The 24,323-nt window shown below is 44.1% G+C and overlaps 1 long non-coding RNA gene across 1 annotated transcript; it reads right to left on the reverse strand.

Moving 5' to 3' along the window:
- Positions 1 to 15,493: 15,493 nt before the first annotated feature.
- Positions 15,494 to 24,103, reverse strand: LOC139036092 (uncharacterized). The gene is made up of 3 exons (XR_011488831.1): positions 22,934 to 24,103; positions 21,767 to 22,042; positions 15,494 to 15,736 (listed from the first exon to the last, which is right to left on the reverse strand). It is a non-coding gene; the product is annotated as an uncharacterized lncRNA (long non-coding RNA).
- Between the last annotated feature and the right edge of the window lie 220 nt (positions 24,104 to 24,323).

A 24,323-nucleotide genomic window follows, 5' to 3' on the forward strand; every position in this document is an offset into this window, starting at 1 on the left:
CAAATTTACTTTGGTAGAGAGAAACCCATCCAAGCAAAAACAAAACTTCCCTCTCAAAACACAGAAACAATGATCATAACAACCCACCTCCCTGCAGTCTCCAAGAATCCTTCCTTACAGGGAGTGCTGGAGGTCCTGGATTTCCAGGCCCTGCTGTCCCCCCGGCTTATTCCTGCCCCCTTGAATGCCTTCCTCTGCTGAGTGGCTGTGTGAGATGCCTGCAGATTCGGGAGACAAAACACAGGAGGAGATTTGGTTTTCTGAGCCTGTGTGTGTGGGTGTGGGTGGGTGGGCATGCGCACTCAGTCATGTCTTACTCTTTGTGACTCCATGGACTGTAGCCCACCAGGCTCCTCTGTCCATGAGATTCTCCAGGCAAGAATACTGAGTGGGTTGCCACTTTCTTCTCCAGGAGATTTTCCCGACCTAGAGATCCAAACTGTAGTCTCCTGGATTGGCAGGTGGATTCTTTACCGCTAAGCCACCTGGGAAGCTCCTTTCCTGAGCCTGAGTAGAGGGTATATCCCATTCAGATGCTGCCTCCAGGAAGCCAGCCCTTCCAAACTTGTTTGCTTAGTCCTGGGCTGTCCACTGCTAAGGGGACATTCCCACACCCCTCATCTCCTGACTGCTCCTTGGCAGAAGCCCACATCCACTTCCCCCCTTGTCTTCTCTCCTCTTCTGTCCACTCCACAAAGCCTCCCAGAGGGGACTTTCCACCCCCACGGGCAATCACTGTCTCATGACAGAGGCTCCTGCCAGTCATATATACTTCCAGCTGACACTGATAAAATAAGCTAAAATAGTTTGTGAAAGCAAAATAACAACACTCAATCCTCAGTCCTTTTTTTAAAAAATTGTAGTTGATTTACAATGTTTGTTAGTTTCAAGTTTATAGCACAGTGACATATATATATATATATATATATATATATATATATATTCTTTATCAGATTCTTTTCCCTTATAGGTTCTTGCAAAATATTGAGTTGAATTCTCTGTGCTATACAGTAGGTCCTTGTTGGTTCCCTATTTTATATACAGTGGTGTATATGTGTTAATCCCCAAATCCTGATTTATCCCTCTCCTACCTTTTTATCCCCTTTGATAACCATGAGTTTCTTTTTATAATATGTCTTTGGGTCTGTTTCTATTTCTTAAATAAGCTCATTTTAACTGTTTTTTGTTAGTAGGTTCCACATATAAATGATTTCATATGATATTTGTCTTTCTCTGCCTTACTTCACTTATGATAATCTCTATGTTCACCCATGTTGCTGCAAATGGCATTATTTCATTCCTTTTTATGACTGAGTAATATTCCATTATATATATGTACCACATTTGCTTTATCCATTTCATCTGTTGATGGACATTTAGGTTGCTTCTATGTATTGGCTACTGTAAATAGTGCTGCTCTGAACACAGGGATGCATATATCTTTTCAAATTATAGTTTTCTCTGGCTATATACCCAGAAGAAGAATTGCAGGATCATGTAGGAATTATATTTTTAATTTTTTCAGGAACCTCCATACTGTTCTCCATAGCGACTGTAACTCCTTAATCTTAATAAAACAACAACACTCCTAAAAAACTGGGCTTACCCTCCGAGAGGTTGCCTTCTCAACCTCCAGTGCCTGTGAGTCACCCTGGGAACCTGCTAAAATCGCCATTCTGAGTCAGTGGGTTTTGCTTGGGACCTGAAAGTCTGAATTTCACACAAGAGTCGAGGCAGTGCAACGGCCACTCTTTCAGTGGGCAGGGGTAGACCTCAAGCTCCTTGGAGGCCCGATCCTGTCTGATGTGACTATGTCCTCACTGTGTAGCAAGGTAGCTGGCACACGGTGGGTCTTCTGTTGGAAAGGAGGAGGTGGGTGAGAAGAGAGACAGGAGATTAGGAGTTTTCCACTGGGCAAGTCTTTCATGTCCTTGATATCAAACACCAAGACAGGCTCAGGTGAGGCAGATATGAACAAAGGCTAATGACTCTTTCCATTCTTTTCTTTTTAAAAGAATTAATATATTTTTAATTGGAGGCTAATTATCTTACAGTGTCATGTTAGTTTCTGCTGTGCAGTGTGAATCAGCTATATGTGTACATATATCCCCTCCCTACACCCCCCCCCCCCAACACCCTTCTATCCCTCTAGCTTGTCACAGAGCATTGAGCTGGGCTCCCTGTGCTATAAAGCAGCTTCCCGCTAGCTGTCTATTTCACACATGATCATGTACACGTGTCAACTCTCCCAATTAATCTCAGATCTCATCCCATCCTCTCCCGAGAGTTCCTTTCTAGCTATTCACAGATGGTCTCAAGGTCCTCAAGGCTCCCCTTCATTTTGCCACATTACCAAGAAAATGCCGGAGTCCTCTCAAAGCCTTGGGAGCTGGGATGTCAGTACGCCATGAGGCGCGGTCAGTGCAGAAAGGAAGCATTCTCATCTTATGCGGCTTATATCTCAAGCTCGCCGACCAAGCTGTGGGGCTCCGTGACCCTGGGGAGCATTTGATGGACAGCATTTCCCTTAGAAAGTGATAGAACTTTTCTGTTTGCAGTTTGTATCAAAGCCTCGAAGTCCGTGGTTTATTTCATCTCTTCTCCTCCTCATTTATAAGACAAAGCCTAAAGTGCTTGATCTTTAAAATGCATCTTGCCGACAGCAAGCAGACTCATGGAGAGCCTCTGCAGCTGTGGTAGCTTTCATCTTAAAGAGGGTACAGTGCCAGGGAGGCAGGCATGCCCTGCTGGTAAATGAGGTGGTGGGCTTGCTCACCAACTCATTCTTGTTTTTAGACAAAATACATTCCAAGTCAGCATTTTAAAATATGAAATTAACCTAATCCTTCAATAAGGATTGAAGGAGGTTGGAGTTAGCAGATGTAAACATATACATAGAATGGATAAAAAGCAAGGTCCTATTGTATAGCACAGGGAACTATACTCAATATCCTATAATAAACCATAGTGGAAAAGAATACTAAAGAAATAATGTATATATACATATATATTATATATAATATATTTGTATATAACTGAATCACTTTACTGTGCAGCAGAAATTAAGACAACATTGTAATTCAACTATACTTCAATAAAAATACATTTAAAAATATAAAAAGCAAACAAAAAATAGAAAAAAGAAAAAGAAAAAATCATTCTAATACATTAATATTATGTATTATATCAATAACCTCAGATATGCAGATGACACCACCCTTATGGCAGAAAGTGAAGAAGAGCTAAAGAGTCTCTTGATGACAGTGAAAGAGGAGAGTGAAAAATTTGGCTTAAAGCTCAACATTCAGAAAACTAAGATCATGGCATCCAGTCCCATCAGTTCATGGCAAATAGATGGGGAAACAGTGGAAACAGTGGCTGACTTTATTTTTCTGGGCTCCAAAATCACTGCAGATGGTGATTGCAGCCATGAAATTAAAAGACACTTACTCCTTGGAAGGAAAGTTATGACCAACCTAGACAGCATATTAAAAAGCAGAGACATTACTTTGTCAACAAAGGTCCAGCTAGTCAAGGCTATGATTTTTCCAGTGGTCATGTATGGATGTGAGAGTTTGACTATAAAGAAAGCTGAGCGCTGAAGAATTGTTGCTTTTGAACTGTGGTGTTGGAGAAGACTCTTGAGAGTCCTTTGGACTGCAAGGAGATCCAACCAGTCCATCCTAAAGGAGATCAGTCCTGGGTGTTTATTGGAAGGACTGATGTTGAAGCTGAAACTCCAATACTTTGGCCACCTGATGCAAAGAGCTGACTCATTTGAAAAGACCCTGATGCTGGGAAAGATTGAGGGCAGAGGAGAAGGGGACGACAGAGGATGAGATGGTTGGATGGCATTACCAACTCAATGGGCATGAGTTTGGGTAAACTTTGGGAGTTGGTTGATGGACAGGGAGGCCTGGCGTGCTGCAGTTCATGGGGTGGCAAAGAGTCAAATGCAACTGAGCGACTGAACTGAACTGAATACATTAATGTTATCTAATACTAATAATATCTAATATTCTAATAAATTAATATTCACTATGTTAAACATAGCTATTATTAGCATTTAGTTGTGTTTTCTATTTTTTTCCTGTGAATGTGTCTGTTTTCATAGCTATGGTAATTTTTATATTATTCTGACATGTGATATATATAATTTTATATGCAACTTTTAAAATGTAACATTGTATCTAAATATTTTCCATGTTATTGTAGCTTTCATCACCATCATTATCACTGCTGCATGACATTTCCTTGAATGGCTATAACTGATGATATATATACTCTTCATATGCTTATGTGTACTCAGTCGTGTCTGACTTTTCGACCCCATGGACTGTAGCACACTAGGCTTCTCTGTCCATGGAATTTTCCAGCCAGGAATACTGGAGTGGGTTGCCATTGCCTTCTCCAGGGGATCTTCCCAACTCAAGGATCGAATCTGTGTCTCTTGTGTCTCCTGCATTGTTAGGCAGATTCTTTACCAGTCAGTTCAGTCGGTCGGTTATTAGTGCAATTAAATGTACTAGGCATTTCAGTTGTTTGGAAGGTTTTATAAATTTAATTGGACTAAAAATATATGAATAGCTTAGCAAGTGTCTATTGGCACATGGCATATATTGTGTCTAGAGTATCTAGTGAGCTTGAAATCCTTTACAGATGTATTGATCCAGGACTTTTAAAGAGGTATATAATGGGAGTGGAGGGGAGCGACCACAATAAAATCATCCAACAAAGGGTCTCTAGGAAGCAAATAAGGAACAGACTTGGCCTGTCAGCCTCTACCATGGAAGAGCTTCTGGGGGAAGCAACGGGGCTGGTCACAGAAGGAGTTGGAGCCCTGGAGGCCAGGATGAGAGTCCACTCCCCTGGTCATGGTCCTTTGACCACCAGCGAGTGCTTTGCATCCCTGCCTCCTCATCTATGCTTTGCATCCCTGCCCCCTCATCTAAATCTGGGAATGGTGGGTCTTCCCTGGTGGGCTCGCGGTTAAGAATCTGCCTTGTGATGCAGGGGACACAGGTTTGATACCTGGTCAAGGAACTAAAATCCCACGTGCTGCAGACCAAGTAATCCCACACACCACCCCTCTGAGCCCGTGAACTACAGCTGCTGAGCCCAGGTGCCAGAACTAGAGAGCCGTCGTGCCACAACTAAGACCCTGCAGAGCCAAATAAATAAATCAATATTGTAAAAACAAATAAATCTGGAATGATGCCTATCTCGGAAAACTATGGTGAGGGATGAATGAAACACACAAAAACATTTAGTAGGGTGCTTGCCTCAGGGTGACATGCAATAAAATTTAGAAAAGACTATGGTATTAGCAATCAGAGAGGTTGGGGAGCTGCTCACTCCTATCACTTGCTAGGCCTGGGGTCATATGCCATGTGTTTAAGTATTTAAAGCTATAAATCAAGTTAACAGACTGTCAAAAAGAAGTTTTATCCTTACATCTTAATAACCTTCACTCCCCAAAACAGAGAAATGTATGTAAAACTATGGTTTTTCTATGACTAAAAGTGAGTAGAGTATTAAAGAGAGGGGAGGGACTTCCCTAGCGGTTTAGTGGTTAAGAATCTGCCTTTCAATACACAGGACAACAGTTCCATCCCTGGTTGGGAAACAAGATCCCACATGCCTCAGAGCTAAGTCTGCACGCCTCAGTGAAGACCCCGTGAAGCCAAACTATTTTAAAAATAAAATAAAAGGGAATCTGATTATGTGTAAGGCTGTCTGGCCTGTTATTTGGATGAGTAGTAAAAATAAGACATATAAATTCATAAACTATGATATATTTATTTAATAGCACTCATTTTCTTGCCTTTATTTCAGCATAATCATTAATTATATTTTCATAATCAAGATTTTCCAAAGTCTGTGTTTCATTAATAGCAGTAATCTAACAGATTAAAAATAAATGTAATTGTATTAAAATATACAAAATCTGAATATATTTTAATCAATATGTAAATTAATGTTAATATAGGAAGATAACAATTTAATTATTTTAGATGTTTCCAGAAAAGTTATTTTTCTTCCAAAATATTCAAAATTACCCATTTTAACCAAAAATGCAAAATAGATTTTAATTAATAAATATCAACATTTAAAATTATTTAATTATTTAAATAAATCTGGAGATGTTCACAATTTTTAAAGATTCAATTACATTTTATGCATTTTTGTATAAAAATAAAACTACCTGCAACCCTAACAAAATCCATTTTTATTTTATATGTCACATATGTTATATCTAGAACTATGCTGTTGTTGTTCAGCTTCTAGATCATGTCCAACTTTTTGTGACTCCCTGGATTGCAGCATGCCAGGCCTCCCCTGTCCCTTGCTGTCTCCTGGCATCTGCCCAAGTCCTATAACTAGAACTATATTTATATACAAATGTAAGAAAAATAGAAGTTACATAATACTGCAAAATATTGGCCAATATATATGCACAACTGTTGCACGCATTGTATGTAGTTGTGTTAGTACCACCCAGAACCCTGAGTGGAAATGGGAAAGGAAATAAGAAAATGGACTCCTGGCACTGTTGGGAAATAATTCTTCATTATGCAAGAATTTATTACATCCTTGCTCTATGAGAGGAAGAACTTAACAAGGTAATGAATTTGTCTTTTCTCTTATCTCAGCACTTCTGCCTCCCGAATCCTGTCTACACTCCAAATAATGGTCATTTTTGAAGTCAGCAGTGGTGCACACACAACTTCTGGGTACTCAGATTCAGGGCCTTTTATTTACCAGAGAGATAAAACTGTGGATTGAGCAATGTTGGTCAACAGAGTGGATGTTTAGGATTACAGGTTGTTCTGCTTGCCCTGAGCACTGGACTCCAAGGGATTAGGTACCATGCATATTTCAGTGTGTGTGTGTGTGTGTGTGTGTCTGTGTATCTGAGGAGCCCTTAAAACTGTGGGGCTGGGTCAGAGCCTCTCTTGACCATCTATAAAGGCAAGCCAGCAATAAAAAAATAAAAGCAATGTTACAGCCATTTATTGGGAAAAATCCTCTGCAGTATGCAAATCCTTCTTACAAACACCATTATCCACATCACTTCCCATGTTGACGTTGAATCTATTCTAGAGCATCTCTCAATGCCTTACCCACCCTGGATGGCTTGACTTTCAAAGATTGGATTGTGTCCGTTTGGACATCAGCTTGCTAGAGAAAACAGATGAGAGAAGGCCCCCTGTTTCTTATCACCAGGGCCAATTCCAGAATCAGACAACCTGCCCTGAAACATAGTTGTCCTTCTGAAGAGAAGCCCCAGGACACAAGGAGGAGCCAAAGCTGATCCAAATGCCACTCAGAGTCACTGCTGTGTTCATTAAGAATCTTTTTGAATCTTAGCCCATTTTGCATTATCTCTGAAACTCAGTTGAGCTTTACTTCCTACCAGAAGCTTCCAGCCATTTGTTGGGGGAACATGACTTCAAGGAAATAAGGCAGTAGTGTGTTTGAAAGTGAAGCAGTTATTTTTGCAGCTCAGCTGGGATATAATAATATCACTGTTTGCAGAGCTGGGACTCTGGGCCCTCAAGTGGGCTAGTATAGCAAGCTGAACTGGCCGGCAGAGGTGGGCAAAGCCACAGAGCCAGGCCCTGAGCCCACCCTCACTCCCAGGAGGAGGGGCCAGCTGTCCACTTGTTTAGAAAAGAGCAAAAGCTAACACACTAGGCTTTGAAATCTTTCTGTAAAATATTCACCTTTTTCTTTAGAAGTAGTTTATACTCTTGCCACCTGCTTACCTTTGATTTCTAAATAGCCTACACCAGATTTTCAGAGGGCCCCTCTCTACCCTGGGTTTAGTCCACTGTTTAAGTGTAATGTCATCATTTCAGGCACTTCCCTGGTTGTCCAGTGGTTAAGAATCTGCTGCTAGCACAGGGGATATGGGTTCGATCTCTGGTCTGGGAAGATTCCACATGCTGTGGGGCAGCAAAGCCCATGCGCCACAACTACTGAGCCCATGCACTCTAGAACCTTGCTCTGCAACAAGAAAAGCCACCACAATAAGCAGCCCGCGCACCACAGCTCGAGAGCAGCCCCTGCTAGCGCAACTAGAGAAAAGCCCATGAACTCTGTGCAGCCCCGCAAAAACAGCATTTCCAAATGATAACTTTCCTTGTTAAATTAAAGCAGTGACCTTATTTTCCCTCCATTCTACCTTAGGTTTTAAATCATCCTTCTTCTGAGATGTGTTTATATTTATATTTATTCCAGGAATATTGCGGGTGGGGTCAAGGAGAAGTGGAGGAGAATAAATCTGTGGTCATGCTGGGAGACAGCGAATCACTTCCACAAATCTCTCCTGAGAGGCCATCGTGTGTCTGAGACTGCTCTGGCGGCCCATAGTCTCCTGAGTAGGTTGTCATCTAAGAGGAAAGAGGAACCCAGTATATGAATGACTGTAAATCACGGGAGCCCCAGGTGAAGTTATAAGAGAAGAACAGGGTAAACTGTCTTCAGTTCATCATATGGATCAGGAAAAGTTTCTTGCTGAGTATTTGAAAACAAAAGAAAGAATGGCTTCACCAAGGCCTGGAAAGGCTGGCTACTTGGGACAGGATGAATGGGGCACTCTGATCTCAGCCTTGTTGGGTGGTTTGGATGAGACACATGGGCATCAGGGAACATGAGGGTTTTAAGGAGGGAGGGCCCACTGATTAAGATTCCCATTTAGTTTGATTTTGTTTTGAGTTTTGTTTTGGCCATGTCACGCAGCATGTGGGACCCTAGTTCCCCGAGCAGGGATCAGACTCATGCCCCCTGCATTGGAAGCGCAGAGTCTTAACCACTACACCACCAGGGAAGTCATGAAAGCTTCATTTAGGAAGGTAAATCAGACAACAGAGTGTCCAGCAGATTAAAGTCGAAAAGGTAGGAGATGAAGAAGCCTGTCTGAATTATGATGGCATCTTGGCTTGGAAGGAGTAAGGATCTGAGCTTAGAGAAATAATAGGACACTAGCCAAGGATTTCTGGGTCTAATTGTAGGTATCTGCACTGCCTTCAAGGCCCAAGGATCCTTCTACTCCTGCCCACATGTGTATTTTGTGTTTGATCTACATAAATCACAAGCACATCTGTCACCCAAAGGTGCGGACGTGATCAGCAGACATAGAGAGCAAACGCATGGATGCCAAGGAGAGAAAGGTGGGGTGGGATGAACTGGGGGGATGGTATGAGCTGGGAGATTGGGGTTGACATCCACACTATGTACAAAATAGCCGACTAATGAGAACCTACTCTACAGCACAGGGAACTCTGCTCCGTGCTCTGTGGAGACCTAAATGGGAAGGAACTCCAGAAAAGAGGGGATACATGTGTACATACAGCTGATTCACTTTGCTGGGCAGCAGAAACTGACACAATATTGTAAAGGAACTATACTCCAAAAAATTAATTAAAAAATAAATAAAATCACTAACACCAATCTCCCCTCACAAAAAGGCAAGGGGCAATACCCTCTCTTGGGTATTGTGGACATGACTGTGTGGACGTGATCAGCAGAACTTGGGTCCCGGGTTGGGACAGTCAGTATCATCAAGGGTTAGAGAGGTCGCAGAAAGAGCACAGGTCTGATGTTGGCTGGAGGCATAGGTGAGACTCACAGACAAAGGAAGGAACACCAGAAAATTCCAGTGGACTGAAGAATAAGAGAAGAAAAGTCAATATGCATGTGGCAGTGCTAAAGACTGGGTGACAGGACAACAGAAACACCAGACAGGTTTGAGAGCTCAGCTTGCATGAGACTTTGCTCTGGCGCTTGGGGGCTGAGGCCCCCAAGAGATGTTTAGTCCGTTTGTTGTGTTTCCTGGGCATCCAAGTCTGAGCCTGCAATGTGTGTGTGCGTGCAGGACGGATGTTGAAGAATGCTCTCGGGAAAAAAGAAGGAAGCGGCAACTCACTTCAATATTCTTGCCTGGGAAATCCCATGGACAGAGGAGGCTGGCAGGCTACAGTTCATGCGGTTGCAAAGAGCTGGACATGACTTAGCAACTAAATACACACCACGTACAACTTGGGAACACCTTCTGTTGGGGAATAAAGGACGCAGAACTGGGGAAAGGAGTTGAACTGGGAAGCAGGTGCCACAGAGGCCTCATCCAACCCCATGGGAGCTCTGGAGCTGGGATGGCCCTTTGGACTTGGCCCCAGTGAGTCTAGACGCCTGGGTCTTTGTGTCCCACGTGTGCAGTCACTGGATGTGGGTGGGGGCGCTGGTGGTTCAATGACTCCCATAAGGCAGGGCAGTTCTTTGGGAGTCTCAAGTCGAGTCCTCCTCAGCCAGCCCTTCCTGCAGCTGGGGGAGTGAGAATGGGATGCCATGGCCTCTACTGCTGGGGATTAGCCTGGTCTATTTGGAGACTCTGGGGGGAGAGGCTGGCAGAAGGAGTGCTCTCACCTAGAGCTCTGAGCTCATCCAAGCTGAGAGGTGGTGCAAAGCCAGCCACTGAGGGGCCGCCGGATGACAAGGTCAGTGAACCCGAGAGAGACAGTGGTCCAGCCTGACTACTGTGAAGTAGTTGAAGGCAGTGGTAAGGCTGAGGGGTCTGGAGGCGGACAGCTTGGTCTTTCATCTCCACTTACCAGCAGTTTGACCTTGGATGCATTATTTCATCTCTTTGCCCCTCAGTGTGTTCATCAAATAGGGACCAAAATAGTACTTGCCTCACAGAGTCATTGGGAGACTGAATGCGATAATGCATGCAGCGCACTTGGTGCTGGCCCCTAACGAGGACTCTTTAGCGGGCGGCTGCTGTGTCATTATTGATGTTAACAATTTCACCAAACTCAGGGAAAGGCCTTAGACAAATACTGCCGGCCGGAGTCCCAGTGCAAGAGGTCAAGGAGTTAGGAAAATCAGATCGAACATGGAAGTGAGAAGGATGCATTCGTGAAGGATGCATTCGTGAAGGACGGGAAGTCTCAACAAATACCCAAGAGAGGGTATTGCCCCTTGCCTTTTTGTGAGGGGAGATTGGTGTTAGTGATTTTATTTATTTTTTAATTAATTTTTTGGTGTATAGTTCCTTTACAATATTGTGTCAGTTTCTGCTGCCCAGCAAAGTGAATCAGCTGTATGTACACATGTATCCCCTCTTTTCTGGAGCTCCTTCCCATTTAGGTCTCCACAGAGCACGGAGCAGAGTTCCCTGTGCTGTAGAGTAGGTTCTCATTAGAAGGCTATTTTGTACATAGTATGGATGTCAACCCCAATCTCCCAGCTCATACCATCCCCCCAGTTCATCCCACTCCACCTTTCTCTCCTTGGCATCCATGCGTTTGCTCTCTATGTCTGCATCTCTATTCTTGCCCTGCAAATAGGTTTATCTGTATCATTTTTCTATATTTCACATATATGCGTTAATGTATGATATTTGTTTTTCTGATTTGCTTCCCTCTGTATGACAGCCCCGTGTCTCTGTGTGTTCTCAACTATAAGATGTATGGTCAAACCAACCCTATTAAAAAGCCAAGAGTAAAATTAAACACACTTCTGGGGAGAAAGTTGTTACCATCTTCATTTTGCACTATTCCTTTAGTTACATTTAATTGCAAACTAAGGCTTCCCATTGTGTTCCCTTTACCTGGAATTCCTGGCTTTGCCACCTCCTGCCTGTGTGGCCTTGCAAAAGCCACACAATCTCTCTGGCCTTCAGTTTCTTCATCTATTATATAAGATGAATACTATGTGATCTTACTTCTTGTTGTGAGATTCAGGTGAGATATTATATTTGGAAACACAGTATGCCTGCGTGCGTGCTAAGTCACTTCAGTCGTGTCCAACTCTTTGTGACCCCATGGACTGTAGACCGCCAGGCTCCTCCGTCCATGGGATTCTCCAGGCAAGAATACTGGAGTGGGTTGTCATGCCCTCCTCCAGGGAATCTTCCCAATCCAGGGATCAAACCCACGTCTCTTACATCTCCTGCATTGGCAGGCAGGTTCTTTACCACTAGTGCCACTTGGGAAGCCCAAAACACAATATTGCTGTCATTACTGGGCGAATTTATTTGTTCTGCAGACAACCTTTTTTGATTGTTGTTTTGGGGGTTTGTGTGTGTGTGGATTTGTCTGTTTGTTTGTTTTGATATGATGGTTATAGGCAATAGAGGCTGGAGAGGACAGCCTCTGGTTGATGAATATGAAAGAGTGAGGAATCTCTGGTGAAAAATAGTGATCTAAGTAGTAGATTTCCTATCAGAGTGAGGATGATCCTGTTTTCCACACCTCCATGTATTAAGAGCCTTTGTGTTTGTGCCAGTGTCCAAGGTCTTTCGGTCTAGGAAGATATAAGATCTGCTGCATTCCTTCAAGGTGTTCATGACATCTGTTTGGTCATGTGTATTACATTCTTTTTCCATTGGTAACAAAGGATTTGCACACTCCTCCCACACTCCATCCTCCAGTCCCTAAATCATCTAGATAAAGCTCTCATGGGAACATGAAGATCTTGCCAGGTGACTGTCTTCCTGAATTATTGTCATGTTGGGTGTGGCAGCGAACTCTGGCTGAATACCTCATTTCTGGACTGGTGATACCCAAGTGTGACACACACCAACATATGTTTAACATCTTAATTCAAATGGAGTTGGGGAGTAGGTTCTTCTGATAAACGGGAATTTGGACATTTAATGAATTTTAATTTATCTGTCTTTCATGAGTAACGCCATTATTATTATTACTTTGGTCTTGTTTTTTGGTTGTCTCAAAAAATTTATTGAAGTTATAGCTGATTTACAATGTTGTGTTAGTTTCTAGTATACAGCAAAATGATTCAGTTATACATATGTATTTTCTTTTTCATAGTCTTTTCCATTGTGGTTTATTACAGGAGATTGAATGTAGTTCCCTGTGCTATACACTAGGACCTTGTTGTTTATCTGTTTTATATATAATAGTGTATATCTGCTAATGCCAAATTCCTAATTTAGCCCTTCCCCACTCCCTTTCCTTCTTGTTTTCGGTGTTCCTGAGTTTGTTTCTGTTTTGTAGGAAAGTGCATATTGTATCATAATTAACATTCCACATGTAAGTGATACCATATAGTATATGTCTCTCTTTTTCTGACATGTATCAGTTAGTATGACCATTTCTAGGTCCATCCATGTTGCTGCAAATGGCATTGTTTCATGCTTCTTATGGCTGAGGCCTATTCCACTGTATGTGTGTGCTAATCTTCCTTATCCATTCATCTGTGACTGGACACTTGTATGTTCCTTCCATGTCTTGGCTGTTGTGAATAATGCTGCTATGAAGATTGAGGTGTATGTATCTTTTCAACTTAAAGAGTTTTCTGGTCTAATTTTTAAAAAATTTTCTCTGCTCTATGGTCAGAAATTTTGAAAAGTTCTCTTTTGACATTAAATCTGAAATGTAGCTAGAGTTAATTTCTATGCATTGTGTGGCTTAAGGATCGAAGGTCTTTTATCTTCACATACCTACTTTTTTTTTTAAGCAGAGGACATTTTCAAGATAATGGGAAATGTGAATGTTAAGAAAAAGGAAAAAAAACAAGCAAACATAACTGGATTCCAGGAGGTTATGAAACAACTAGTCCTCAGAGTTTATTACGATGAAGCCCTTCCATCCAAGTGGTAATCATGGGCATTTACTCTGCTCCCCTAACCCTTTGAACTGTATCACTTTTGGTTTAATTCAGCCTCTATACCTGAGATAGGCTTGGGACCTGGGACTCTTTGCTGCAGTGCTGCAAAGCTTGTAACAGACACACCTCTCCTGGAGCAACAGAATACAAAGAAACTATATAGGACTAAAAATAACCATGTGCTCCTCAATAAGGGCAAATTTTGGCCGCAGAAGATACAAAGAGACTAAAATCCCATCTGCCACTTTTGAGAAGTCTGGAGCAAAAACAGGGCTTTGGGAGCAAAAGCAGGGTACTACACATGCCCCCTGCACACACGCCCACCTAAGGCGTGGGCAGACCACCTCGGCCTTCCGTCCTGCCTGACCACTGGACACACCCCCACCTTCACCCCATAAGGAACCAGCGTGTCCCTCCCCGGGAGTGAGCAAGCAAGGGATTCTGCTGCTTGCTCTTGCTCCCCTCTGCGGCAGCAGGGACCCCAGTAAAGCCTTGCCTGAATTTCTTGTCTAGCCTGTAGTCAATTTCTATTGATTGGGGAAGGCCAAGAACCCTGGTGGGTAACATACTGACTGGGAGTATAGCTGAGCTCAGTTGGGTCCTGGTGATAAGAGCACTTATATAAAAGCTATACTATTAACTGTTCACTTACCTTAAAAATACCTTAAAACACCTTAAAAATACCTATTGATATACAAAAATGAATAAGTGATATTTCCCATCCTCAAGGAGCTCATCTGGATGAAAACCCAGTGCGGTCTTCAGTGTGGTTTCGTGAATGGACGTGAATGCCTTACACTCATTAAACCTTAACAGTCAACAGTACAGTTGTCCTTTGGGATCCATGAAAGAGTGGCTTCAGGACCTCTGTGGGTACCCAAATCAAGGGGGCTCAAGTCCCATTGTGGGTCCGCCCGTAAGGACAGATCCCACATCCGCAGATACAGAGAATCAACTGTACTCTATACGTGCAGGTAGTAGTTCATGAGTATTCACGACTCCTTTTTATACATGTAATTGAGATTCACAGAGGCTCAGGGACTTGGAGAGAACACAGCTAGTTAGCCCAGGACCTGAAGTAGAATCTAAATTTTTCTGTCAGTCTGGTGTATTTCATCTAGACATCTCTTAACCTCAATTTTCTAATGCCATTTATTACACATCTGCCAATCTGCTGATGATCTGGATAGGTAGAGTGGGTGATGGGAAGAGAATTGGGGAAGGTTTGAGGCTACCTGCCTTCAGCCAGTTCCCAAGCTCTTTTCCAGCCAATTGCCTAACATCAAGCAAGTTACTTCACCTCTTTGCAATGCAGTTTCTACATCTATAAAATGAGGAGTTTGAAATAAATGCTTTTTCAAGTGTGTCTTGATTCTAATATGATTTCCTACTAACTTGATTTTCAAAGTATTGTCTCATTTAATAGTTTTATTCACTAAGAGGTAATTGACTGCACATGTGTGCAAATTCTATTGGGGCAAATTCCTCACTAAACCTCAACCTTTCCTGAGACCTAAGTGGTCCAAGAAAGGGGATAATAAAACTAATTTTGCAGGACTGTTGTGATAATTAAATGGGCTACATGTGGACATCAGTGAGGAAATGTTTAAAATTTATTTTATTAAAGTATAGCTGATAGAGAATGTTGTGTTAATTTCTGCTCTATAGAAAAGTGGTTCAGTTTTACATATACACACACATATATATTCTTTATCATTATGATTTATTATAGGATATTGAGTAATACAGTTCCCTGTGCTGTACAGTAGGACCTTGTTGTTTATCCACCCGTATACAGTAGTTTACATCTGTTAAGCCCAAACCCCAAACCCATCCCTCCCCCAACTCCTAACCCCCATGGCAACCACAAGTCTGTTCTGTGTGTCTGTTAAGTCTCCAGACACATGCCCAGGAGTTGTTACAAAGCAAAGGTGAATATACATGTGCTGGAAACTTTTTCATTCTCATTTTTACAATCCAGGAATTTCAAAACACTTCGGGAGTATTAGGTCACCCGCAGACCTGTTGCTCTTTGTTACTCACCCACGGTTCCCCCGCATTCGCATTCGCTCTGAGTCTCTGCAGGGTGTCTCTCCCGTACCTGCAGTCCAACAGTGAGTGATTCAGCCTGTTGAATAACCCCCTTTTCCCCAGTATGACATGTCAACTTTATTTCACTGCTGTGGCATGTCTCTTGCCCTGTGGCTGACAAACAAGGCAACTCAGTTAGGAAACCAAAGCAAATTCCCTCCTTCTGAGTCAATGCGGGAGGTCTGCCAATCTAGACTTAAGAGACAAGCTCTTACACCTTGCTCATCGTCTGAAGACGTTGTTCTTCTCTTTCTCAAACTCGCTCCACTCCCCTCACCCTAGCCATCTCCGCAAAAGAGGCCATAACCTGGGAGCTATTTTTACCTAAAAAATAAATCCAGGGGCAGGATCTTTGGTGTTGCATTTATCAAAAAAGTGGGGGGTTTTGTTATTGACTTATTTAAAATCAAGTATTTGTTCCTGCAAGGGTTTGACGCATTTGATGTTTGTAAAACTGGGTTACACTTTAGGATTCTCAGACTGCAGCACAGCTGGATTGTCTGTGCAGATATGGAAGTCTGTGGTCATGAAGACACCACAGTACAATGAATGGGAAAGGCAGCTGTTTGACGTTTCTGGGCCCCATTTTCTTTATCTGGAAATAAGGATTAAAAATAACTCTTTTTTTGTGAGAATTAAGTGAGAATATGCATAAAGTGTTAGTTGCTCTGTTGTGTCCAATTCTTTATGACCCCATGAACTGTAGCCCGCAGGCTCCTCTGTCCACGGAATTCTCCAGGCAAGAACACTGGAGTGGGTAGCCATTCCCTTCTCCAGGGGATCTTCCCTGTCCAGGGATCAAACCCAGGTCTCCTGCATTGCAGGCAGATTCTTTTATGTCTAAGCCACCAGGGAAACCCAAGCATAAGCGCATGCAAAAATATACCCTTGATCTAGACGAAGGTGATTCTGCCCATGGACTTTCTGTGCAGCCCTCACAACAATACTGGTTTCTGCCTTAATTGTCCCAAATGACAACACAGAGATTATTATGTTTACCGTAAAATCATGTTCTCAAAAGCTTAAATTAGTAAAATATAAATTAGTACCACTATTCCAGAGGCAACTTAGCATTTTCTATCAAAAATAAAAATTACAAACAAGCTATCAGTCCCACAAAGTACATTGGGTAGGTAAATTATTATAAATCTATAAAGAGGGATACCATCTAGGCAGCCATTAAACATCACGTTGTAGAAAAACATTTATTCTTATGGGAACTATTCATTCTGTATCACTCCATGAAATATGCGAACAGTAAAAGAGGATACACTGTTTGATATTCTTTAATAAATAAGAAAGGCACATACACACATGGAAAAAATACTGGAAGGTACCCAGCAAAACATTAATCATAGTTTTCTCTGGTTGGAATCCAAGGGATTTTTGTTGTCTTCCTTTGTGACTTTTCTCTGTTTTACAAGTTTTCTTTTATGACCATACTTTATTTCTTTGATTAGAAAAAATATAGCTATGAAACCAATCTGGTTTTCAAATGAATGTTATCATTTAATCCATGATCTCCACCTTTAGAATGCTTTAGAAAAGAATTTATAAATGTGTTCACAGGAAGAAAGCTGAGAAGAAACACATCAAAACATGAACAATATTATCTCTGTGTCATGGTTTATGAGTGATTTTGTTTTTCATCCTGCACTTTTCTGTATTCTCAAAATATCTACAATCTGTATGTATTACTTTTAGAAGTAGGAAAAATGCTATTAAAATATCTGTTGAATCATTATTATTTATTAAAAGTAATGTTTTCTTGCTGCCTCCTGTGAGAGCAGTGTGGTTGATGTAAGCTTTTTTCGTAGCTGAATTTTCTTGCTGTAAATAAACTAGCTCAAAGGAGGCTGGTGATTCTCAGTTTCAGGATGTCTAATTTGAACAAAATCTATTTTTTCTTTTAAAAATCTTTCATTCATAGTTTGGGGTGATTTTAATTTGTATATATCAAGTTATTCAAAGCTCAAGTTATAAGACACCAGAGGGAAGACGGCTGAATAGGAGGAAAGCCTGAAAATCTTGTGGGCAACTCTGGCCTCACAGGATTGTCAGCCTGATTCCAGATCAAAGGGGCTCGGATAAATGCATTAACTTTAGATTTCTTTTCCCCGAGCCTCAGATCCACTGGACGGTTGCCCATTTGGGCTGAGCCCCGTAGGCAGCTGCTTTTGGAGCAAGGGTGTCTTGAGGTCACATCTCAAGCAGCTCTCCATGCCTGGTCAAACAACCAGAGTGTGTTTAAACATGAGTGATATTTTCAAGGTCAGTGCTGGGTTTCTAGCAAAAGAAAAAAAAAAACTGATATTCAGGATAGAAAACGGGGGGGAAAAACAAATGAAACTCTAGGTCTGTTATTGAAGCTCTCCGTCCAGCAAATAATTTTAGGGATATCTAGAAGTGGATGAATTTGGGACCAGACTACAGCTTCTCCATCTGTGTTTTTCTCTTAAAGGATGAGTTATTTGTACATTGGAAAACAGCTCTTATTGACAAAGGTGAACAATGTTGACTCTTAGCATAAATTCCATTGCAGAGGAGAAAATGAACAAGGAAACAAACAGCAGTACATTTCTTTCCGTTAGTGACATCCCAAGCTGGAGGAGAAGGGGGCGACAGAGGATGCGATGGGTGGATGCCATCACTGATTCAATGGACATGAGTTTGAACAAACTCAGGGAGATGGTGAAGATAGGGAAGCCTGGTGTGCTGCAGGCCATGGGGTCACAAAGAGTCTGACATGACTGAGTGACTGAACAACACCAAGCCAGGCAGTGGCTCAGCTAGAAATCTGGGAATTATCCTTGCCTTTTCTCTCTTTTATCCCCTTCTCCAATTCCAAACCCTCACCTCTTATTTCTCCCAACTGCCCCTTCTCCAGCTGCCACTGGCATCCTGGCCTTGTCTGGTGGCCTTCTCGAGGCCCCTAGACCTGTGGGTAGACTCACCCAGGTCCCAGAGCGGTCATCACGGCATGCAAACCTAACTACTTCATTCCCTCTTAAAATCTGCTCCTTCTGGGTCAAAATCCAAGCGCTTTGACCTGCATTTGGGGGCGTCTCTCTTTAGCCATCTCTACTCCTCCCAGCTCAAACCTGGGCTTCCTGCCATTTCCCGACCCCCACAGGGCAAGGGAACTTCCTTCAAAACTCAAAGATAAAACTGAGGATTTTAGGACTTCCCTGGTGGTCCAGTGATTAAGAATCCGCCTGCCAATGCAGGGGACACAGGTTCAATCCCTGGTCTGGGAAGATCCCACATGCCACAGAGCAACTAAGCCTGCGCAGCGCACCCACCGACGCCTGTGTGCCCCAGAGCCCACGCACACGAGAGGAGCCTCCGCAAGCAGAAAACCGCACGCTGCATCTAGGGAGTGGCCCCCGCTCACCACAGCTAGAGAAAAGCCTGTGCGCAGCAACTAGGATTCAGTGCAGCCAAAAATGAACACATACATAAACCATTTTTAAAAATGCTGTCAGCAGGGCCTTAAACTCCAAGCACAGGGCCTGTGTGACTGTAGTAAGTCATCTACAAACCTTCAAGTTGTGAACTTTCAAAGATGCGAACAAGTCTAATCACATACATTAGTTCACGTGTCTGACTTACACTGCCATGGGTGTGCATCCTTTACAAGTGGTCATGCTTTTGTGTACTTCACTGTACAGTACTGAATAGGGTACAGTGGTACAGTGTCTTTGTGTGAAAAGTACTATAAATCTATTATAATATTGTGCTATAGTACATAGACAGTATACTATATACAGCCGTTTATGTTAGTTGGGCACCTAGGCTAATGTTGTTGGACTTACGAACATATTGCACTTACAAACACATTCTCGGAAAGAAACTCCTTTGAATGTCAGGGACTTACTATGCTCAGGTCACCGGTCCACGAGGCCCGCCCTGCCCCGTGGGGTGTTTACACCACAGTCCCCTCACTGCTGTGGCACTTAGCCTGGAACATCCTGCCCGTTCTCCATTTCCATCATCCTCTCCTCCTTCTCGTTCTTTAAGATTCACTTGGCTTGGGTACCACGCCAAGAAATCCCTCCAGACTTAGCTTCCTACAACCCAGGACTCGCAAGTTGTGGTGTGTCTTCGTCCTCTGAGCTCATTTTAGTCAGTGATTCCTCAAAGATGGGCCTCAACCATCTATGTATGAGCTCCCAGGGCAGTTTTGACAGTGAATCTGAACCGCAGGGGTGAGGCCTGGGTACCTGCAAAGCTCATAAGCAGTTCTGTGTGCCCCGTACCCAGGTTTGAGGGTGAACGCTCCTGGTGAGCTGCAGAAGTGGGGGAAGTCCTGTTTTCTCTGGTTGGGGGCCCTCCTGGGGGGTGCCAGGCAGGCTGGCACCAAGGAGAGTGCAAGGCCCCCAACTGCCAGCATTTCCTCCCAGGTTTCCTTGTTCTTGAATAGAAAGGTGATATCCATCCAGAAACAAGCTAAAAACCCAGGACCCACCACTGGCTTGCATCTGGCCCAGAGCAAAAGGCAGCAGTGAACTTGGCCATGGCTGAATTTACCACAGTTCTGGTCCTGGCATGGGATATATGGATCACAGAAGTCCAGGGACCTGCACCCAAGGCCTGACAGCCCCCTTCCTGCACTCCCAGCCCTGGGTTCACAGAGCAGCACCTAGGATGCTATAAAGATGTGGGTGGTGGACCCACTCCAGCCTCAGGCCCCAAACAGGGCATTTCTTTGCAGGGAGGGGAAGATGCCACCTTGGGTGGTGGGTGTGCAGAAGAAGGGCTGTGCTGTGCTGAGTCGCTTCAGTCGTGTCCGACTCTCTGGGACCATGAGGACTGTAGCCTACCAGGCTCCTCTGTCCATGGGGTTCTCCAGGCAAGAGTACTGGAGTGGGTTGTCATCTCCTTCTCTAGGGGATCTTCCCAACCCAGGGACTGAACTGCATTGGTAGGTGGTTTCTTTACCACTAGGGCTATACCTGGGAAGCCCCAGAGAAAGGGCAACCAGCCTGAAATCTTCCACTACTGTTCACTCCTGTCTTCTCTGTAAGATGGAGGAGCTGCAAGCACAGCCCAGGGGGCACCTATATCCTCCATGCTGGGCACACCCTTGTCTCAGCTGGCCACATTCCCAAGACCAGCCCAGGGCCCACCCAGATCAACAAGACCCCAACAAGCAGGCCATCTCCACTCTCAGGGTCTCCTCATTACCCTCACTCATGGAGTCTGGGGCACCCCAAGCCCTAGGCTCCCATGGTCCTATTTCAAGCATATCTACTCCAAGCAGGAAGCCTGCCTCACAAAAACTTGGCTCTCTTTCTCCTGTTTTGATTAGATACAGACTGTTTTTGCTTTGTTTAAAAAAATATTTTTGGTTTCTTTTATGGCTGTTGTTTTAAACAGTAGCTCTTTCTAATTAGGGCCATCATCAAATTTGGGTCCATTGCCAGATAAACTAGGCACAATTTCGAGGTCTTGAGGAGGCTGTTACAGAAAGGGGAGCCCTGCAGTGTCCACGGCAGAAAGAGGCAAGGGACCCCAAAGGATCACTTAGTAATTGTCTATGATCCAGTTATCCGGTGGTCTGCCTGTGGTAAGCAGAGGCCTCGTGAATCACAAGGTAACTGGGGCTAATTCTCTGTCAAGTGCTTCAGCCACATACAATTTCTCACTATTCCTCTGAAATTTTCCTTTATCATCAACATCATCACCCAGTATCAACAGCTTAAATTCACCAAATGATTCATATGTGTGAGGCATGGTGTGAATGTTGTCCTTAAAGAGTCTCATTATGTCCCATATTAACCCTGAATATTGCCATTATTAGCCCCATTTATGGATGGGATGATGGAGGCTCATAGGTGCAGGTCACCTGTCCAAGGTCATACAGATATTAGGATTCAAATGCACATTGCACTGTGGCCATAGCGAACCTCTGCATTTACAGTTCCCTCATGGATCACTTCCTTTATATGGCCTCCCTGGTCAGCAGGAAGGGATGCTCAGGATCACCTTTCCTTAGCCCTTCAGAGCAACCACCACATGCAATCACATTTCTGTCTACCTGTTGTTGTTCAGTTGCTCAGTCGTGTCCAACTCTTTGCAGCCAGGCTTCCTTGTGCTTCAACATCTCCCAGAGCTTGCTCAAACTCATGTCCATTGAGTCGGTGATGCCATCCAACTATCTCATCCTCTGTCATCCCCTTCTCCCACCTTCAATCTTTCCCAGCATCAGGGTTTTTGCCAATGAGTCAGTTCTTTGAATCAGGTGGCCAAAGTACTGGGGCTTCAGCTTTAGCAACAGTCCTTCCAATGAATTCAGGATTGATTTCTTGTCTACCTGTGGTATGATAAAAAAAAAAAAAAAAATAGATATATTTGGCCTTTGTCCTCATTTCCTGGCACTGAGTTCTTAAAACCTTTGGGATTTCCTAGTGATAGGAATGTTATTCATAACACTTTGACCACACCTGAGTTTATGCTAATGAGATGGCTCATGGGGGTTCCCAGGAAAACCAAACATGTAGTGAGAGGGTTGGAAATTTCAGCCCCACCCCACCTCAGCATCACCTCCATGGAGGTGAGAGGGGTTGGGGACTGAGTTCAGTCTCCAATGGCCAAAATGCTTTCATCAGTCACGCCTACTTAATGAAACCTCCATAAAAATCCGTAAAATCCAGGAGCTTCCGATCTGGAAACCAGATTCACGTGCTGGGAGAGTGGTGCACCCCAACCCAACAGAGGCTCCTGTGCTGGGGACCCTTCCAGACCTTGTCCAATGTAAATACTTCTTCATTTGACTGTTCATTTCTCTCCTTTACAATAAACAATAATCATAAGTCTTGACTTCAGTGAGTCCTTGTAGTATATTATAGAACCTGAAGGTAGGTCATGGGAACCACTGAATTTGTAGCCAGCTGCCCAGAAGAGCAAGTGGGCTGGGGACCCCATTTGCAGCTGGTGTCTGAAGTGGGAGCAGTTTTACAGCACTGAGCCCTTGACCTTGGGTGGGGGTGTGTGTGGCAGGGGCGGGTGGGGGGCTTCCTGAGCCAACTCCAGGCAGTAAGTGTCAAAACTGGACTGAATTGTAGGACACCCTGTTGGTATCAGAGAGTTGAAGAACTGGTTGATCGGTGTTGGCAAAACCACAGAACCACTGTATTGACCCATGAGCTTCTAGACCTGGGGAGGGCCTATACAGCGCAGAGCCGGGCAAGTCACGGGTACTCACCACGTTTCACCCATTCATCTGCAACTTCAGGCTCTCAACTTCCAGGTGTAGCTCCCGAAACCTCTCTTTATCTTCAGTTAGTGAAACTGGTGTTATTGGGTTGGGCTCAGCGAGCTTGGCCTTCAAATGAGAGGTGTTAGTTAAGTTTGAGGACTCACTGATGCTCAGTGACAGAGCAAGGACGGGGCATCTCAGCCTCTTGAGTCAGACACCAACCCTTGACCTCACTGTCTTTCAACTTCCGGAAGTCTGCTTCCTTATTCCACGCCACAACAATTCTGTAGGATCAATGCAAAAGTGAAGTCACCGAGAAGCTTTAGGACACAATGAAAATGGTTTCCACTCTCCAAACTGGACTCTTCTCCATCAGGCAGTATAACTGAGGGCAGCATCTCAGCTTTTCCCCACCCACGGAATAGGCCTCTCTGCCTGGAAGCCCCGCTCCCTCTGAAGACGAGAGAGCCGAGGCCAGTTGGGGAAGGAGATGACTCCAGAAAGGCTCCACTGCTGTCAGCAGCTTCCAATGCAGATGATTCACGGGGCCGGCCCGTTCCTCATCACGGAGGCCAACTGGGCATCTGTCATCGGCTCTCTCCTCTCTCGGAAACGGCTTCTTCAAAAGGGTCTGCGGCCGCCAGTGGCGAGGCCTGCTCGCAGCCGCCGGGGTGGTTGGAAGGTGGAGGGAGGAGGGGCGGCGCGGGGGGAGGAGGCCTGGGGAGCTGCCGCCCAGTGAGGCCGGTGACAGGAAGGATCCATCAATCTTGCGTGCAGCGCCAAATATGGCGCTGGGGCTCGAGAGGTAATAAACAACATGGTCACCCTGCAGGCTCGCAAGGAGAGACGTGACAGCGGAGAGCGAGGGGCCGGCCTGACGTCAGCGTGTGCGGTCCCGGCTGAGCTGCCCGCTCACCCCAGGGAGCAGGAATCCCATATTTGTCCTTGCGGAGCCCCTGTGGGCTTTGCTCTTGATGGATGCGCCCGAAGCCAGAAGGGGGAAACTAAGGCCGTGGATCATGCTGAAATGTGTTCTTGGCACTGCCGCCTGGGCCCGTGGGCTTTCCGAGGGCGTGGTGTGGATTGAGCCCCTCTGTCACAGTCTTTGCTTGCTTTTGGCAGCGCCGGACACTCACAGCTGGGCTCTTAGCGAAGAGGGAGCAGATGTCATTGCTGGAAATAGCCAGAACTGTTCTGCGTGAATGGTCTGAGCAATTATTATACAAATTTGAATTTTATTTTATTTTTTATTGTAAACACTTGTTGCTGGGGCTTACCAGTGGTAAAGAACCCACCTGCCATTGTAGGTAGACATAAGAGATGCGTATTCGATCCCTAGGTTGGGAAGATTCTCTGGAGGAGGAAATGGCAACCCACTCCAGTATTCTTGCCTGGA

Source organism: Odocoileus virginianus, chromosome 7, assembly GCF_023699985.2.
Source record: "Odocoileus virginianus isolate 20LAN1187 ecotype Illinois chromosome 7, Ovbor_1.2, whole genome shotgun sequence".
NCBI classification, from domain to species: domain Eukaryota; kingdom Metazoa; phylum Chordata; class Mammalia; order Artiodactyla; family Cervidae; genus Odocoileus; species Odocoileus virginianus.